The sequence below is a fragment of the Balaenoptera physalus genome, assembly GCF_965194825.1.
Source record: "Balaenoptera physalus genome assembly, chromosome: 5".
Taxonomy (NCBI): domain Eukaryota; kingdom Metazoa; phylum Chordata; class Mammalia; order Artiodactyla; family Balaenopteridae; genus Balaenoptera; species Balaenoptera physalus.
In genome coordinates this window covers 127,385,477-127,405,160 of record NC_138884.1, presented here as the reverse complement: position 1 = coordinate 127,405,160, position 19,684 = coordinate 127,385,477, and the positions used below count along the sequence as shown (strand labels likewise).

At 32.3% G+C, this 19,684-nt stretch overlaps 1 long non-coding RNA gene across 2 annotated transcripts in view; it reads left to right on the top strand.

Annotated features, from left to right (window-relative positions):
* Positions 1 to 18,686, top strand: part of LOC309661388 — a 141,563-nt gene extending 122,877 nt beyond the window's left edge. Inside the window, exons 2-3 of one of the 2 annotated variants that reach the window (XR_014264008.1) lie at positions 12,474 to 12,508; positions 13,023 to 18,686. This is a non-coding gene — a long non-coding RNA (uncharacterized lncRNA). Of the gene's footprint in view, positions 1 to 12,473; positions 12,511 to 13,022 lie in introns of those variants that run through there. The other variant, XR_014264009.1, reaches the window with a different exon arrangement.
* Positions 18,687 to 19,684: the final 998 nt, after the last annotated feature.

Below are 19,684 nucleotides of genomic sequence, written 5' to 3'. Positions count from 1 at the left end.
ATCAGAAATGAAAGAGGGGATGTCTCTATAGATCCCATGGCCATTAAAAAGATAATAAAAGCATTATGAACAACTCTAGCCCACTAATTTGAAAATCTAGATAAAATTAACCAATTCCTTGAAAGACACAATCTGCCAAAACTCATTCAAGAAGAAATAGACAATCTGAATAGGCCTATATCTATCTAAGAAATTAAATCAATAATTAACAACTATTAAAACAGAAAGTCTCAAACCCAGATAAGTTCATTGGTGAATTCTATCAGACATTTAAGGAATAAACTACACCAATTTTCTACAAACTCTTCCAAACTATAGAAGCAGAGGGAATACTTCCTGATTCATTCTATAAGGCCAGCATTACCCTAATACCAAAACGAGATGAAGAAATTACAAAAAAACAAACTGTAGACCAATATCTCTCAAAAACATAGATGCAAAAATTCTTAACAAAGTATTAGCAATTAAATCCAACAATGTATAAAAAGAATTATACACCATGACCAAATGTGATTTATTCCAGATATCCAAGTCTGGTATTACATTTCAAAATAAAATAATTTAATCTCTCGCATCAATAGGATAAAGAAGAAAAAATCACATGATCATATCAGTAATGCAGTAAAAGCATTTGACAAAATTCAACATTCATTCACGATAAAAATGCTTAGTAAACTAGGAATGGAGGGGAAATCCCACAACTTGATCAAGGAAATCTACAGTAAACCTACAGCTAAAACCATACTTAATGGTGACAAGCTTAAAGCTGTCTCAGTAAAATCAGGTAGAAGGCAAGGATGTCCCCTCTCACCACTGCTTTTTGACATTGTGCTGGAAGTCCAAGCTAATGAAATCAGGCAAGAAGAAGAAACTAAAGGTATACAGACTGAAAAGGAAGAAATAAAACTGTCTTTGCCCTCAAATGACACAACTGTGTAGGTAGAAAATCTGAAAGAATAAACAAAAGACTCCTGGAGCTAATAAGTGATTATATCAATGTTGCAAGATACAAGGTTAATATACACAACTCAATCACTTACCTATATACAATAATGAGCAAGTGGAATTTGAAATTAAAACATATACCGTTTACATTAGTACTGAAGAAAATGAAATACTTAAGTATGAGTCTAAAAAAATATGTAGAAGAGCTATAGGAGGAAAATGACAAAACTGATGAATGAAATCAAATAAGAACTAAATAAGTTGAGAGATACGCCATATTCATGATAAGGAAGCCTTTATATTGTCAAGATTCCAGTTCTTCCCAACTTGATCTATAGCTTCAATGGAATGCCAGTCAAAATCCCAGCAAGTTAGCTTATGGATATTGACAAACTGATGCTAAAATGTATATGGAGAGGCAAAAGACCCAGAATAGCCAACACAATATTGAAGGAGATGAATAAGATTGGAGGACTGACACTATTTGCCTTAAGACTTGCTGGAAAGCTACAGTAATCAAGACAGAATACTACTGTTGAAACAACAGACAAATAGATCAATGGAACAGAATAGAGAATCAGATATAGATTCACATTAATATAGTCAACTGATCTTTGACAAAGGGAGCAAAGACAATACAATGGAGCAAAGATAATCTCTTCAACAAATGGTGCTAGAACAACTGGACATCCATATGCAAAAAAATTAATCTACACACTGACTTTATACTTTTCACAAAAACGAACTCAAAATATGTCACATTTAGATAAATGTAAAATGCAAAATGATAAAATTACTAGAAGATAACAGAGGATAAACCTAGATGACCTTGGGTAGGGCAATGACTTTTTAGATACAACACTAAAGGCATAACCATGGAAGAAAGAATTGATAAGTTGGATTTTATTAAAATTAAAAAGTGCTCTGTGAAAGAAAAAGTGAAGAGAATGAGAAGGCAAGCCACAGACTGGGAGAAAATATTTGCCAAAAAAACACATCTGATAAAGGACTGTTATCCAACGTATACAGAGAACTCTTAAAACTCAACAAGTAAACAAACAACCTAATTAAAAGTTTGGTCAAAGACCTTTACAGACACCTCACCAAAGAAGGTATACAAACGGCAAATAAACATACGAAAAGATACTCAACATAATGTTATCAGGGAATTACAACAACACGAAATACCACTACACACCCATTAGAATGACCAAATGCTGGCAATGATTGGAGCAATAGGAATTCTCATTCATTTCTAGTGGAAGTACAAAATGGTACAGCCACTTCATTTCACAAGACAGTTGGGAGCTTTCTTAGGAAACTAAACATATTCTTACCATATTATCACAAAATCACACTCTTTGGTATTTATGTAAATGAGTTGAAACCTTATGTCCCCAGATATCTGAATACCTCCTCTTCTTTTTAATTTGCATCATAAATTCTAGCCATCTCAGCAATCCCAGATGCCTGTTTCTTCCTCCTCAAATCACTCTGCCTGGGCTTCTGCTCCTGTACCACCACTGGAAAATTGACCTCAGGCCGGGAGAAGTAGGGTGCAGCTAATGTGTTCCTTTTTCTCAAAGATGACATGAGTGTGCTGTCTGGTGCACAATACCTGTAAACAGTTTCTTCATATATTTCAACAAGTTCTATTTCCTTATATTACATGAGGGGAATTCTGAAACCAACTACTGTACTCTGTTATGGCCAGGAGTCCCTTACCTCTATGCTCTCTAGGCTTGTCATTTTTGTTATTTTGTTTCTGCTGTAATGTCACTATTTCTGATTATCCTACACAATGCCATACCTGTTTAGCCCCTCCCCAAGTCACTACTTTTCACATTTCTCATCTTAACATTTAAGAATACACTCTAGGGTGGAGATTAAAGCTATAGTGTGTGGAACAGGATTGCCAGAGTCTGCATGTCAGCTTTGCTAAGTGAGTCTTTGATAATACTATATACTTGTTTCATAATCTTGTAAAATTAGAGATTATAATTGTACTTTTCACATTTGTTCTTATTAAATTTAATGAGATTACATATATAAACATTTAAAAACACATAGTGCCAAATAAATGTTAGCTATTCAGTGTTCTCCATAGAAGTTATTTTAAATTATATATACATTGTATAGTTATTTATTTTAATACCTCTCTTATTAGAATGTAACTATATGACAACTGGGAACTTGTTTATTAACTACTTTATAACCAGAATCTAATATAATGCTTTGAACATAATAGGAAGTAGTAAATATTATTGAATGAACACATGAATGTGTTTGAACAAATTCATCATTATATTCACTAAGAAAAGATATGCGTATATATTAATTACAGTGGGGTTATCAAAGTAACATGTCACTGGACATAAGAATTCATGTAAATTATGGCAGAAATTGGTTGCCTCATTTTTTTTTCCTTAATACTTTTGAGATTTTTTCATGTTGTTGCCAGTATCAGTGATTTGTTCCATTTTGTTACTATTATTCCATTTTACAGATATAAAGCAAGTTGTTTAGTGATCCATTAGTTGTTGAACATTAGGCTGACTTCTATTTTTTGGTTATTATACACAAAGTTGCTTTTTGTGATATGTTTTTATTTATCCTGGGAATGAAACTTTATCTGGAATGAAATTGCTGTATCAGTTTTCCAAAGTGGCATTAATTTTTACAACTCCCATCAGAAATATGAGCGTTTCACTTGTTTTCCATCATTACCAATCTTTGGTGTTCTCATAATTTTGTTATTCTAGGGATTTTAGTGTATTTTTGAAAGGGCATCCAATATAGTATTAATTTGCATTTCCTTGATCACTATTAAACTGGGTGATATTTTCATGTGATCAATGGCTATTGATATGTATTCATTGGTGACGTGTCTGTTCAAAAAGGAGAGATGACAAAATCAAGGACTCTCTGAGATGTCAGGGAATAAATGTCATCATTTACTTGGTTTTGAAAAAAAATACTTATCTGAAAAGGGAAAACTACTTTAAGGCTTAGGTCTATCATTTTTAACAACAGCTTTATTTCTGCTTTACAATGTGTATGACTAAGTAAGTGGTGCCTAAGAGGTTTCTTTTACAAGTAAGGCTAATGCAGGCTAGCACCAGATTTATTGAATAGCTCCTTTAATGCATATTTTAAAATTGGTAAATGTAATAAAGCCGACATTGAAATTGTGTAACTGAAAAACAATGCATCTGTTACTGGATTATCCTAGGATTTAATTATTTGTAAAGAATAACAGAAAAAAGAAAAATTGAGTTTTAAACTACATTTACAATTGCAAGTCAAAACTATAATGAGGTACCACCTCACACAGGTCAGAATGGCCATCATTAAAATGTCTACAAATAACAAATGCTGGAGAGGGTGTGGAGAAAATGGAACCCTCGTGCACTGTTGGTGGGAATGTCAGTTGATGCAGACAATATGAAAACTAAAAATAGAGCTACCATATGATCTAGCAATCCCACTCCTGGGCATATATCCAGACAAAACTATAATTCAAAAAGATACATATACCCCTATGTTCACAGCAGCACTATTCACAATAGCCAAGACATGGAAGTAACTTAAATGTCCATCGACAGATGAGTGGATAAAGAAGATGTGGCACATATATACAATGGAATACTACTCAGCCACAAAAAAACCAAAATAATGCCATTTGCAGCAACATGGTGCAACTAAAGATTATCATACTAAGTGAAGTAAGTCAGAAAGAGAAAAGCAAATACCAAATGATATAACTTATATGTGGAATCTAAAATATGACACAAATGAACCTATCTACAAAACAGAAACAGACTCATGGATATAGAGAACAGACTTGTGGTTTCCAAGCGAGAGGGGGTTGGGGGAGGGATGGATTGGGAGTTTGGGGTTAGCAGATGCAAGCTATTATATATAGAATGGATAAATAACAGGTCTTACTGTATAGTACAGGGAACTATATTCAATATCCTATGATAAACCATAATGGAATAGAATATAAAAAAAGAATATACATATATATGTATAATTGAATCACTTTGTTGTACAGCAGAAATTCACACAACATTGTAAATCAACTTCAATTAAAAAATTAAACTATATTTACAGTAATCTTTTGACACCCAAGGATTCCAAATTTAAATGGTTACAAACTATATCATTCAAAAGAATTCCAGATATTTTTGTTTTTGTTTTTGAGCTGTCCTTTATAGTTCTAAGTCATAACCTTCCCTTGACACCATGTTGTTATTTATTTTTATTTGGTTATTTTAAATAGAATAATGAAAATCTTTCTACATATTTTATAAGGGGTCATTAATTAGATAAAAAATAATTTATTCATAGCAGAAGATTATTAAATTCTTCAATTTCTTTAATAGTGAACATTTAATTAACTAAAATCACTAACATTAGATTCCTAAGATTTGTTAATCATTTTACTAGAAATTTTGATATAAATTATAAAATAGGTGATTTAATTGGAATTGTTTTAGAGAACTGATACTAATTTCTCACTTGTGAATGTAAGATATTGGTAATTAAAGAACATATATTAATAAGTACATACAATGGATATTAGAGTGAAAACGAAAATACAATATTTAATAAATTGTTACAGAATATCCTAACTTTACTGAATAAATGTACATATGCATACAAATGTATAGATTTTGAAAGTAATAAAAGACTGAATGTAATAAAATACAGAGCATGAGAGATCCATGTTTCTTAAATTCTATTAAAATTTTGAGTCAGCATTTAAAAAAATATTTATATTTGAAGGATTATAATACTGTGATAAATGAAGTCCTTGACATATTGCCCAATTTGGGTTGATGGGGAGAGCACTAGAAGACACTGTGCAAAACTTATCCCTTGAAAGATATTCTGCTGCAATTTCGTAATATCCCTTAGTGTTATAGCTTTGATTTCCTGCTCATTACAGGATCCAGGATCATCAGTATCTAAATAGTACCATACACGTACTGGGCTATCTATAAGTAAATGTGGAATAAATTAAAGAAGAATCAATTAACAAGCCTATTCTTGTTTAAAGGTCATTTAAGCAATTCTCTGTTCACCAAAACATATACTACTTCAAGTTGATATTATATTAAATGGTTTATGTAAAACAAAATTCTTTGGATATTTGTTTAATTCCTGAAATGAAACTCTTCAAAAAATCACTGATTTGTACTGCATGCAAGATACAATATTCCAGTTCATTTTCTCAAACATCTTGCTACTTATTAGGAGGAAATACCATGCATGCTACTAAGTATAATTTACATGAAATGTCATAAATTCTTTAAGTATAAAACATCTGGTATTTAAAAACTTAAAATTTAGAATAATAGAAATTATTCTATTAAGAAAAATAATATAAACTTCAAGATGAGGAAGAATTAAATATGTGTAATGTTGGCTCCTGATAGATGAGTCAGGAATACAGAAAGTAATACCGGACAAGACAACAGAAAAGTATAGGGTGTATTCAGGGAATAGTAGTTAATCAATCTGGTTTTATAATTTGAGAGTGACTATAATTTAGCAACCTTATTTTGGGGTAGTATGAGTGGTTTATTTGAAGGGACCGAAGTCAGTGGTGGCAAACTAGTGAGCAAGCAAATACTTCCTTGAGGCAATGAGGCAAGAGATAGAGAAGTTTTTAACTGCATTAGTGGCCTTGTTAGTGAAAACTAATTGATGATTTGCAGCAATACAGAAATTAAATCTCCAAAACTTTGTAAACAATTGATAAAGGAGGAGAAGCTATCGCAAACCTCGAGGTTTTGAAATTTATGAAAGGTGTCATTTAAGAGAACTAGCTAGAAGAAAAGGGAAAATCTATTTTGGTAGTGGTTGTTGGATTTAATTCTGGTTATGTTGAGTTTGAAGTACTGGGACATGAATTTGACCCTAGGATATTTTACACACCTTGGTTTTCAAACAGACTTTTACTGAAGATGTCAAGAGATAATTCAGACACATAGAATTGAACATTATTGCATTTTCTTTCTATAATTTTATTTACTCACCTTTATTTCACAGATTGAATCTTTCTAGTCTCTACCCTCCTTTTTTTTTGAATTAAGCGACTCAGTGTAAAATGTGGTGTTTGATATTTTAAACTTTAAAATGAACCACTTTAATTGCATGTTTAAATGTTCTATTAACTTTAATTCTAATGAAGTTTCTATAATTACATACTTAATATTTAGTAAATTTATACAGATGTAATGTATTATTGGAAAAAGATGGTGTGAACTAAACAAGAAAATTGCCTTTGAAAATCTGGTCTTAAAAAAAGCAGCACTTCCTATAATTTATTTATTTTTTATATTTGCATTTTATTCACGTAAGCTATTCCCTCTCCTGGAAATATCTTCCTCCAACTCTTCTCACTCTTCACTCTTTTCTTTCAAAGCTCAGCTAAAATTAAACTCCTCAGCCAGGTTCTCAACAGCCCAGTATAATCTCCCCTGTTATTTCTTTACTTCATCACAGTTGTCACTTTTTATGATTACATGTCTTCTGATATGGTTATTTCCTAAATCACCACTAGACTGTAAACTCATGAAGCAGAGATTATATCTGTTTTGTTTACAAATATAAAGGTCAATACCTAACTTGGTATTTCTTTGCAATGGGAATTTAATATATTTTTGAGTGAATGAATGAATACTGGTGGGCAAACCAGTAAAATACAAACTTCATGACCTACTAAGTAATTTATACATCATACACCTGTTCTAATACTTGAGTGTCTTATTTCCAAGAATATTAAGCATGTGTGACAGATATGAACAAATTTATCACATTTATCTCATATAGCTCAATTTAACTTTGATAAATATATGAATCTCTCAAAATCTGAATACTCCATCTGCAAGCTGCTCTTCTTCATTTCCTTTTAAAATCTTTTACATTAACTATTATGTACCTTCAAATTGGCACTGCCATATTTAAGTGGTTCTAGGTTGTGCCAATGATATGGAAGAGCAGAAGCTTTGTTTGTGACTATTTGGGTTTTATAATTAATTTGAGTGTTTTGAAGTATGGTTTGTTCATGGAGTCACTGGAGAGGCATAATATTATTAAAAGCCAGATGGCAGCACAGTTTACAAGCCTAACAGGCACAAAATCATGTCCTAGTGGAACATTTTTTAAATGGTTTTGGTTCCCCTCAATAATTATCAATTCCAATAATCTCGCTATTTTTGACTTTATAAGTGACAAATATATTGCTCTCTGAAATTCTGTTTGAAAACTTTGAAATAACATTGATCGTTTTGGCAGCAAATTCATTTATCAAAAATATCTTTAATGTTTAAATGGGAAATTAAAAGATATCTCAATCAAATTGCTTGAAAAGTAGAAATTCCTAGATATGTTCCGCAAAAATTAAATAATCTTTCTTATTTTACTTTGGTCATATATTATTTTACTTCATTTATAACAGCTATTTTTAATAATTCATTATTTTTGAAATCTCCATAGAACCATGTTCTCAAAAAATATTGATTTTTATTGTGCATTTCTTTAAATACACAGTGTTTGCAATACATGAGCAAAGAACAAATGTTCCAATTATGCTATCAAATGGAATCTAACATTACCTTAATTCAAAGGGTACATTAATTTGGCTAAATTATAAGAGTGTCTTTTAACAAAATATATCATGTTGAAGAAAACACATTTTCTTAGAACATTATCTAAGGTGTTATAGATATGATAACATATAGATATAATCTGAAAAACTTATACAATTGCTTTGGAAAGGAAAAACCAAAACTACTATTCAGCAATAAAAAGCAACAAACTATTGTTTCATATTACAACTTGGATTATTATCAAAATAATTATACTGAGTGAAAGAAGCCAGGCAATAAAGAGTAATATACTGCATGGATTCATTTGTATATAACTGTAGAAAATGTGAACTAATCTATACTTGATGAAATCACATTAGTGTTTGCTTGTAGAGGGGAGTTCTGGAGAGGGAGAGAAAAAGGGGCAAAAGGGCACTGTTGGGGTGCTAAATAAGTTCACTATTTTGATTGTGGTGATGGTTTCATGGGTATGTATCAAACTGTACACTTTAAATATGTGCAGCCTTATTATATATCAATTATAACTCAGAAAAGCTACTAAAGTAGTAAATTGAAAAGAACCATTATTAATTAATCAACAAATGTTTACTGAAACCTAAGCTTACATGTCTATAAACATTGAACAATTAAAAGAGGAAAAAGAAGATAAAGGTAAGATAAATGTGAGATTTATTCAAAGCTTTATGTGTCAAGTAGTTTTCTAGCACTCTAAAGCATTATCTTTAGTGTTTATGACAACATATTTACACAAAATAGGAATTTAACTGACAATAAATGTAAGAGTTCAGGTTCAAGGTCAAACGTCTGAAAACAAATGATTCACCCATGCCCATATATATTTTCAATTTAAAAATATTTTAAAATAAATTATTGTACTTATGTTTGAAATTGCAAATTTAATATTTGATCATTTTAAAACATCATAATTTCTATTTAATATGCCAATATCTAATATAGGTTGATAGTATCTAAAATAATAATATAAAATTAAATTAGATATTTTATTTATAGAAATATATAATTTATAGAATTTTATAGAAAAATATTAGCAAATATAATGTTTGATTCTTTGAAAAGATAGACATAATTGTAAACCCCTAACTAGTCTGGTTAAAAAAAAAGAGATTACACAAATTGACAATATCAGGAATGAAATATGAGATAGGTTATCACCATAGATTTTATATATATTAAAAGGACATTAAGAGAATAAGAAAATCTTTAACATCTTAGATGATATGGATAAATTTTTTGAAAAAATAACTTAAAATAGACATAGTGAAAAGCAAGCAGAGGTGCTTAACACCACATAAATGCCTAGGCACATTAGTAGGAAATTTTATATTAGATTAAAGCAAGAGAAAATAAACAGTAAAATACTTCAGGGAAAAGAGCATGACCAGAGAGAATGACAGATATTTCATATGATATAACAAGAAATCTTATTAATCCTAAATATGTGTGCACCTGACAAGACCTTAAAATTCTGTGAAAGCAAAACTATCATAAATAGAAGGAGAAACAGGAAGAAAAAGTACAATTACTGTTAGTGATTTCAGCACTCCTGACTCAATATATGATATGAAAGACAGGAACCACACTAATAATCAACTTGATCTAAATTACATATATAAAACACTCCACAAAGAACTTCAGAATGTACATTGGTTTAAAGTATGCATAGAACATATTACTGATCATAAAACAAGCCTCAATGAAATTAAAAGAAGGAAAAACATACACATGGTATTCCTGGGCAAGATTAAAATTAAATAGGAAATTAACAACAAAAACATAAATCATCCCAAATATTTAGAAATTTAAGAACACACTGTAGGACTTCTCTGGTGGCTCAGTGGTTAAGAATCCGCCTGCCAATGCAGGGAACATGGGTTCGAGACCTGGTCCGGGAAGATCCCACGTGCTGCAGAGCAACTAAGCCCGTGTGCCACAACTGCTGAGCCTGTGCTCTAGAGCCCGTGTGCCACAACTGCTGAGCCTGTGCTCTAGAGCCCGTGAGCCACAACTACTGAGCCTGCATCCACAACTACTGAAGCCCGTGCACCTAGAACCTGTGCTCCACAACAAGAGAAGCCACTGCAGTGAGAAGCCAACACACCACAATGAAGAGTAGCCCCCCCTCTATGCAACTAGAGAAAGCCCGTGCACAACAATGAAGACCCAATGCAGCCAAAATAAATAAAATTAATTTTAAAAAGAAACAAAAAATAAAAAGTTAAAAAAATTTAAAAAAATAACACACTGTAAAAATGGATGGTTATGATAAAAATCACAATTAGCAATTTTTGAAAGAGATATGTGAATTCAATAAAACAATATTTGCAGTAAACACCTAAAGCAGTGCTATGTGTGATATTAAGAAGTAAAAACTTTTGCCATCAGTAATAAAAGATACACGTTGATAAGTTAGAAAATGAAGAGAAATTTCTAAACAGAGCAGATAAAAGGAAGGGAATATTAAAGAAAAGAAATAAATAAAAGAAAAACTGACTAAATAGAGTGGGAGGCAGTATGCTAAGAAGAGCATCAAGGCTCCTATTCCTTGTGTACATGTCCTGGAATGAGTTCATAGATGAGAGAAAAATGATTAAAAACATGAATTCATTTTTATATCCAAATTATTTTGCTTTTTACTCAGGTAAAAAAGAAACAAAAATAACCCTCTATATGGATCTGTTTGTACTATCCTCACCCTGCATTATCATTAAACAGTTAGAATGTATGTAATGCATAAACTGCCAACTTTGAACATCTTGTTGGAATATTTGAAGATTTTGTTTCAGAAAACAACTGGTGGAATTTATGTGACTTTATTTAATTGTTTAATTCCATTTCAGCTCAGTGGAGAAACTATTTAGGAAAACCAGCTTTCATCTAAATAAATTTATCCTTAAATTTTTTTTTTTTTTTAATTTCTGGTGCAAGCTAGATGCGGGAGCTTGAGCAAATTGAAAAATAATATCTTTTCTTTTCTTCTGAAAGAGCAAGAGCATGTACATTATCCTGACAGTTATATGAAAAGAGAAATTAAAGTAATATTTTACAGCTTAAAAAATAGAAGGGCATATTAAAAAGCAATGGTAAGTAAATTTAGGTTAACTGTGTTATCATGTTTATTTGTCTCATAATTTTTGAATATAATTGAAAATAAATATGTAATCTAGTTATTAAATGCTTGAGTAAAAGTGTTATAATATTTTAAATTGCTCTTAAAATAATGGTTAAAATATTTGTTTTGAAATCCAATTAATTTTAATAAAGAAATTTGGGGAGAAGTATTTCAGAACTTTCAAAAAAAATTTTTTTAAATAATCACATTCATTACTTTGGCAGTAGAGAGATTTCCTTATAAAGGGATCTAGACGGGAGAGAGTAGAAAGTAGTACTCATTTATGACTTTAATTTTTTTGAAGAGATACCAAGATTTATCAATACTATATAAGACATGTTCTAGTACAGCTGACTCTCCATACCGACCATTACTTCATAGCACACACTTCTAACTGTTCCCTGTGTTGTTCTCATAAGCAAAGCTTCTTTCTTTGAAGGAAAATATACAGTGGGATTGTAGAGATATTATTCTTGAACAAATAAATAATAATCAAGGGAGCAAGACTCAAGAAAGGGCCTTGATTTAGCAATTTTTCCTGAGGGAACCAGGGTAAAGAATATAAAAATAATGAGCAATAAGAAAAAAGTGTTTCAAGAGTTAGATGTTTCTCATATATGACATTGATCTATTTATTGTCTACATTAATATAAGAAAAATTATAATTGTTTATTATCCATAATGTTAAAGCTTTAGTGGCTTCTGTAAGAGAACACATGTATCAAGGTAGTAATTCAAGCTACAATGAAATATTTCTTTCTTTTTTTTTTACGTAGACAATAATTCTAAGGAATATGGAAAAGATACATGGGTGAGTGTCATCTCAGATACTGTCTTCAGATAATATGTGGAGAGAGCACATTAATAAATAATTTAGTCAAACTCTAGAAAATTTCTATTTAAAATCCCTAGATGAAGAAAATGGAAACAAGGAGGGCAGAAAGACACTGAGGGGCACTGCCCTTACCTGGATATTTATTCAAAGTCTCTGTAGCCCAGAATCTAATGGAATAAAGGAAGTATAATAAAACTGGTTAGATTAATAAACTCTTAGCAAAACCTTTGTTTTTTCAATATAAATGTAAATGTACTAGTTTCTTTGAGCTAGTAAAATAAATTGCTTGACAAATGCTGCATTAATCAGAAAATAAAACAGGACAAAAAGTGCAAATCTTTGTGGAACTCTAATATGTTTTAAGGCTTGTGTCTATTTTTTTTCCAGATACAGTACTTTAAAGTATTCTAAAACATGCATACATTTATGAATCCATTTGAAGATTCCTTGTTTATTTTGCCTTAATTAAGAATATTTTTGTATTTTGTAGGTACAAAAAAGGAACACTAGGAAGGATGACAGTTGGGTGAGATACAGCTTGCTAGAAGACCTTTGGCCAGTATCTACAGTCCCTTCCACAGACACATGGTAGTGAGGGGTGTAACACTGCAAGATAAAGTGCCAGATCTTGCAACAGAAATGATCTAAAAGTGGATTTTCTAGTGAACAGTGTAAGTCCTTCCCTAGAGCCAAAATAATGCTGTGAAACCATTGTATTTTTTTGCTGAATATATAACTGACATTTGTGACAAGCTAGCTTTTGTTACAGCTAGGAACATGTATCTTCAATATTATTGTTCTATATTTATATGATTAATGGTCAAACTGCAAGACTCAGAAGACAATGTAACAGTCCACTTTGTCACAAAAGCTTTCATTTGAAAGCACTTTTACTTTTTTTAAACAAAAACGAAGCCTTTCTTGTCAACAGAATGACAGAAACAAAAGTGGAAGGTTTACCTAGATCTGATCTAAAATGTGTGTATTATTTTGCAATACCCAAGTTAGCTGAACTGTGCATTATAATATGGCTCTGAATGCAGTTCTTCTTCACCTTTTTGACTATGGGACCATTCATGTGTTCCCCCAAAATTATAAATATATTGACTTTCAACCACTAATATGTGAATAATGGGTGAATTGTATGAGTTTGCATTCTGCATGTAAAATACATATTTTTACTATTTCCTGTAGCATGGGAAATAATTTAAGAATATTTATAATTATGATACATGTGTAAATGATGGCTAACTTATGGAATTTGCCTGAACTGTTACACTGTTCCTATTTTGATCTAATGAAAAATCAAGTTAGTGTGACCAGAATGTTCCCCAGGCTTATTCTATTCAGACAGTAAATAGTAGCATTTATATGTCGAACTTTGAGCCTAGTGATTAATATGTTCATCAAGTTAGATTTATCATTTATTAAATGATCTGAAATTGGAGATTCGTATGTAATTATTTAGAAAATTTAATCTAAATGCATGGGGAAGAAGTGATTTCTGTCTCCAGAGATAGACGGTCTTAAGTATCCTTTTAGTAACTATGTCACCTCCTGCATGTTAGTATCTCTAAGCTTCAGTTTCCTCATCAGTAAAAATAGAACTAATGAAATTACTTCTGATAATTTCTGTGGGAATTAAAATAATCTGCATAAAATAATAGCATATTTCCTTGCACATAGAAGGAGCTCAATTAATTTAGCTCATTAAATTTAGCTATTATCTGAGATTTAGACTCAAGAACTTTGTACTTGGTGAGTTCTGAAGAGTTCTTTTTTTCAATAAAAAGTTTTCTTAATTTACCTTCATAAAATAGAGATAATAAGTCTTTTTTTCTCCCATGTTCATATATTTGCTTATAGACTCATTCATTGAACAAATATTTAGTATCTAATTCCCTACACTGGCATTCTATGCCTCCTAGCTTTTATCTGACTTTAATCTAAATGCTTTAGTGTTCTACCTATAGGGAATGTAAGTGCTGGTCATGCGGATGTCTACATACCTGCATAGAAGATATGATATTTTTCACTGTAAATAAAATTTACATTTGTAAATATGTCTCAATTTTTTAAAGTCTGGTATATTCCCAAATTGTGCAAAGTTGAGGACCAACCCCTGGATCTAATTAAATCTATCAAAGTAAATAACCTGCCTAAATATTAGGCAGATTTTCCTGGTAATATTACTACCTCACATAATGTCCTTTGTTCACATTGAAGTGTGAATGATTTAAACATTCTTATTTAAAAATTAACAATTACTTAAGCTTGTACTAATGATGAGAAGGTAATAACATTCCTAAAAGATCTAATCAAAGGAACAAGGCACCTGGGACACCCCAGCACATACCCACTTCAGCTCCAGCCATCCTGCCAAGGTGGCCTCCATGCAGCATGGCCTGAGACCCTATGGCCTACACCCACTTGAACTCCAGCTGTCCTGCCATGGAGGACACAGCAATACAGTTGTGTTCCCCAACACAGCATGCCACAGGAACCCCCCCAGCCCATGCTTGCTCTAGCCATAGCTTTCCTGACAGGCAGCTCTGTGTGGCATACCCCAGGACCCCTCAGTCCCTGCCCACTCCACCTCCAGCCATTCTGTCAAGGCAGCCCAGAATAGGGAGTTTACACAAGGGATGCTCCTACACGAGCCCATGTCTTCAGGACCAGAAGAGGTAGCAATTTCACCTAATTCATAGAAACAAAGACAGAAAGTCAAACAAAATAAATATATAGGAGAATATATTCCAAAGTAAAGAACAAAATATAACCATAGGAAAAAATAATCCTTAATGAAAAAGAGATAATTCATAATATAAAGAGTTTAGAATGATAGTCATAAAGATGTCCACCAAATTCGGGAGAAGAATTGAGGAACACAGTGAGGACTCCAACAAAGAGTTAGAAAATATAAAAAAGAACCAATCAGAGCTGAATAATATGATAAAAGAAATGAAAAATATACTAGAAGGAATCAACAGCAGGCTAAATGATACAGAAAAATAGAACAGCAATATGGAGATAAAATAGTGAAAATCACCCAATCAGAACAGCAAAAAGAAAAAAGAATTTTAAAAAATAAGGATAGTTTAAGAGATGTCTAGGACAGCACCAACTCTACTAACAGTCACATGATAAGGATCAGAATGAGAAGAAAGAGAGAAAGAAGCAGAAAATGTCTTTGAAGAAATAATGGCTAAAAACTCCCCTAACCTGGGGAAACAAATATCCAGGTCCAGGAAGCACAAAGTTGCAAACAGGATAAACCCAAAGAGATCCACACTGAGACATATCATAATTAAAATGACAAAAAATTAGAGAATTTTAAAGGCAGCAACAGAAAAACAACTAGTCACATATGAGGGAAATCCCATGAGGCTATTAGCTGATTTTTCAGCAGAAATTTTGCAGGACATAAGAGAGTGGCTTAATATATATTTAAAGTGCTGAAAGGAAAAATAAAAACTTACAAACAAGAACACTCTACCCAGCAAAGTTATTACTCAGAATCATAGGAGGGATAGTTCCCCAGACAAGTAAAAACTAAAGGAGTTCATCACCACCTAACCAGCCCTACAAGAAATGTTTAAGAGTCTTTTTTAAACATAAAGAGGGTCATCACTAGAAATAAGAAAATACATGAAAGGAAAATCTCACAGGTAAAGGCAAATATACAGTAAAAGCAATGGATCAGCCACTTTAAAAGCTACTATGAAAGTTAAAAGACAAACGTAGTAAAATCAATTATAATTACAATTAGTTAAGAGATACACAAAATAAAAAGATGTAAAATATGACATCAGAAGCATAAAACCTGGGGGGGAGCACAAAAAAATATACTGTTTCTAGAATGCATTCAAACCTAAGCAACTATTAGCTTAAAATAAAAAATATATATGAAAATCATGAAAAACAAAAACCTACAATAGATAAATGAAAAGAACCCAAATGTAACACTAAAGAAAATCATGAAACCATAAGGGAAGAGACTAGGAGAAGAAAGAAACAGAGAAGGGCTACAAACGTGAGCAGAAAACAGTCAATAAAATAAGTATATACCTATCAATAAGCACTTTAAATGTAAGTAGACTAAATGTACCAATAAAAAGACATAGGATAGATGAATGAATTGAAACAAACAAAACCAAGTCCCATTTATATACTGCCTAAAAGAGACCCATTTCAGAAGAAAGGACAGACACAGGCTGAAAGTGAAGATACGGAAAAAGATATACTATACAAGAGGAAATGAAAAGAAAGCTAGAGTAGCTATACTTATATCAGACTAAATAAGAGTTTAAAACAAATACTGTTCTAAAAGACAGAGAAGATATTACATGATGAAGACAATACAAGAAGGGGATATAACATTCATAAATATTTATGACCCTAATATTTTATATATGTATATATATATATAAATTACATATTTATAAATATATAAAACAAATATTCACAGATATAAAGGGGAAGATTGGCAATAATAGAATAATAGTAAGGGATTTTAATAACCCACTTACATCCAGACAGAAATTTAATAAGGAAACATTGGCCTTAAATGACACATTGGACCAGATAGACTTAATAGATATATATAAAACATTCCATCCAAAGCCTGCAGAATACAATTTCTTTTCAAACGCACGTGAAACACTCTCCAGGACAGATCACAGGTTAATCCACAAAACAAATCTCAATAAAGTTTAAAATGCTGAAATCATATCAAACATTTTTTCTGACCAAAACAGTATGAAACTAGAAATCAGTTACAAGAACAAACCTGGGAAAAACCCCACAAGCCTGTGGGGACTAAGGAACATGCTACTAAACAACCAATGGGACAATGAAGAAATCAAATAGGATATCAAAAAATACCTTGAGACAAATGAATGTGGAAAGAAAACTTTCCAAAATCTATGGGATACAGCAAAAGCAGTTATAAGAAGGAAGTGCACAGTAATACAAGTCTATCTCAAGAAATAAGAAAAACCTCAAATAAACAATCTAACTTCATACCTAAAGGAAATAGAAAAAGAAGAAAAAACAAAGCCCAAACTTAATACTAGTAGAGAAATAATAAATGTCAGTCTGTAAATAAATAAAATAGAGACTGAAAAAAACAATAGAAAGATCAATGAAACTAAGAGTCGGTTCTTTGAAAACACATATAAAATTAATAGACCTATAGACAGACTCATCAAGAAAAAAAAAAGAGGGAGGGCTCAAAATCACAAATGAAAGAAGTTACAACTTCTTACCACAGAAATAATCATAGGAGACTACTATAAAAATTATATACCAAAACTTTGGGCAACATAGGAGAAATGGAAAAATCCCCAGAAACATACAATCTTAGAAGAAATAGAAAATCTGAAGAGACCACTTACTAGTAATTAAATTGGATCAGTAATCAAAATAACTCACAACTAAAGTCCAGAACCAGAGAAATTTATAGCTGAATTCTAGCAAACATTTAAAGAAGAGTTAATCCTTCTCAAAATATTCCAAAAAACTGAAGAGAGAAGAATGCTCTCAGACTCATTCTATGAGGCCAGCATTGCCCTGATACCTAAACCAGACAAAAACACTCCAAAAAAAGGAAAAATTACAGGCCAATATCCTTAATGAACATAGATGCACAATTCCTCAACAAAATATTAGCAAACTGAATTCAACAGTACATTAAAACGATCATACACCACGATCAAGTGGGGTTTACTCAAGAAATGCAAAGATGGTTCAATATCCATAAACTATTCAATGTGATACACTATATTAACAAAACAAAGGATAAAAATCATATGATCTGCATCATAGATGCAGAAAAAGCATTTGACAAAATTTAACATCCATTCATGATAAAAGCTCTCAACATAGTAGATATCGAGTGAATGTACCTTAACATGATAAGGGCTATATATGACAAACCCAGAGCTAAAAATATATTCAATGATGAAAACCTGAAAATTTTTCCTCTAAGACCAGGACCTAGGAAGAATGCCCACTCTTGCTACTTTATTGAACATGGAATTGGAAATCCTAGCCACAGGAATCAGACAAGAAAAAGATACAAAAGGCATTCATTTTGGGAGAGAAGAATTAAACCTGTCACTATTGGCAGATAACATGACTATACATATATATATATATAAACCTAAAGATTCCACAAAAAAAATTCTTAGAATACATGAACTCTGGAGAAACTAGGGTAGGAACCAAGATGGCAGAGTAGAAGGATGTGCTCTCACTCCCTCTTGTGAGAACACCAGAATCACAACTAGCTGCTGGACAATCATCAACAGGAAGACACGGGAACTCACCAAAAGAGATACCCCACATCCAAAGACAAAGGAGAAGCCAAAATGAGACGGTAGGAAGGGCACAATCACAGTAAAATCAAATCCCATAACTGCTGGGTGGGTGACGCACGGACTGGAGAACACTTATACCACAGAATTCCCCCCACTGGAGTGAAGGCTCTGAGCCCCACGTCAGGCTTCCCCCAACCTGGGGGTCCGGCAAGGGGAGGAGGAATTCCTAGAAAATCAGACTTTGAAGCCTAGTGGGATTTGATTGCAGGACTTTGACAGGACTGGGGGACACAGAGACTCCACACTTGGAGGGCACACACAGAGTAGTATGCACATTAGGACCCAGAGGAAGGAGCAGTGACCACAGGGGAGACAACCAGACTTACCTGCTAGTGTTGGAGGGTCTCCTGCAGAGGCGGGGGTTGGCTGTGGCTCACCGTGGGGACAAGGACACGGGCAGCAGAAGTTCTGGGAAGTACTCCTTGGTGTGAGCCCTCCCAGAGTCTGTCATTAGCCCCACCAAAGAGCCCAGGTAGGCTACAGTGTTGGGTTGCCTCAGGCAACATAGTAATCAAATTGGCAAAAATTAAAGACAAAGAAAAATTATTGAAAGCAGCAAGGGAAAAACGACAAATAACATACAAGGGAACACCCATAAGGTTAACAGCTGATTTCTCTGCAGAAACTCTACAAGCCAGAAGGGAGTGGCATGATATAATTAAAGTAATGAAAGGGAAGAACCTACAACCAAGATTACTCTACCTGGCAAGGATCTCATTCAGATTCAATGGAAAAATCAAAAGCTTTACAGACAAGCAAAAGCTAAGAGAAG